The sequence below is a fragment of the Marmota marmota genome, unplaced genomic scaffold, assembly GCF_001458135.2.
Source record: "Marmota marmota marmota unplaced genomic scaffold, marMar, whole genome shotgun sequence".
In the NCBI taxonomy this organism is placed as follows: Eukaryota; Metazoa; Chordata; class Mammalia; order Rodentia; family Sciuridae; genus Marmota; species Marmota marmota.
Window position 1 is genome coordinate 11,862,119 of NW_025999869.1, and position 1,578 is coordinate 11,863,696.

Below are 1,578 nucleotides of genomic sequence, written 5' to 3' on the forward strand. Positions count from 1 at the left end.
ACTGCTATTATCGCTGAAAAATTACTTGCAGAGGCATAAGCAATCCTAAATGCAAGGCCACTATTTAATTGTCATCTTTGGACATAACCTGAACAATGAATATCATGTCTACCTATTGAATAATGCTGTAAAGGAAAGCACTGTAAAGAAAACACAATAGGAGATCTCTGAAACTCAGATTCTTCACCACACTGTTCTGATTGGAATAGCAGTAGGCAATATTTCCTCATAGCATGTCCCATTGTATCATTATATATTCAAGCAGAAACCTGAATGTGCTTTTTACAATCTACTTTGAAGTAAAAAAAAAATAGATGGAATCAAACGGTTCCTGGCTTTCCCTACAAATTGATTGTAACATTAGACATGTACCACTGAGAATTATGGCTGAGATACAAATTTAAATGTAGGATTAATTGCATTGGTTTAATTGCTAATTCATTTCTGAAATGAATGTGTCTGTTGTGAATTTCTGTGTTTTACTCCATCTTTTATATAGGACAATTTTACAGTGCATTTTTTTAGTTGGGAAATGAATAAAATATCTGATCATAGTACTGCATAAGGAAAAATGCCATTTGGATGAATAATAAGAAATAAATCATTAATGATAGAAATTAAAAACAACTCAATAGAACATTATATGATTCAGTATTTACGTTTTAAATTGTATTGTATTTTTCCAAAAAATTGAATAAATAATATTTATGTATACCAATGTTTATTAGAAGTTGGCATCTGGAATGCATAAAGATTTGCTGAAATTTTCTTGGTGCTAAAATCCTGAGCTTTGATGAAGAAAGCATCATCATTCTTTCCTTAAACCGTTGATGCCACTGGTGAGTCAAACAGATAAACCTGAAACACATTCAGAGTCAGTTGAAATATAATTAAACTCTGCCCAAATTTCAGAGACCTTGCAGAATTAGACATGCACACTTTCCCAAGCAAAATATTTCCTTCTTAATGTACTGTATATTTTTATATTAAATGTCTGACAAGTAAGCATATTTAATTTTTTTAAATATGGAACCTTTCACAAATTTTCATACCATCCTTGTTCAGGGACCATACTACTCTTCTCTGTATTATTCCAATTTTAGTATATATGCAGCCGAAGCAAGTACTGCAAATATATTTCTAAACATGAATAAGCACAAAAATGTGAATCATAGTCAAGAGAGGAAACAGTAATTTCAAACATGCATGGATATCCTGGGTTTTGGAATTTTCAGATAAGAAACTGTGACAAATTTATTAAGGCATTTATTGGGAGATGTAGAATATTTATTAATAAATAAAATATTTAATTAACAGATGAAAACAGTACAAATAAAGAAATGAAGGATTCAATTCACAAATATAGCAGCACACTAAAAATAACAAAGGAAAGGATCAATAGACTTGAAGACAAGTCTCTAGAAATTATCCAATTGAAAACACCAAATAGTATTTTAAAAAATCTATATTTCTATTTAAAAAATGGCTAGAAAAACCAGTTACCTTTCAAAAAAGAAATGAAGAAATGAACATCAATGCATATATATATATATATATATATATATATATATATATATA

At 29.1% G+C, this 1,578-nt stretch overlaps 1 non-coding gene across 1 annotated transcript; it reads right to left on the reverse strand.

Moving 5' to 3' along the window:
- Nucleotides 1–1,020: 1,020 nt before the first annotated feature.
- On the reverse strand, nt 1,021–1,131 carry LOC125610884. Its single transcript, XR_007340933.1, has one exon. It is a non-coding gene; the product is annotated as a U6 spliceosomal RNA (small nuclear RNA).
- Nucleotides 1,132–1,578: the final 447 nt, after the last annotated feature.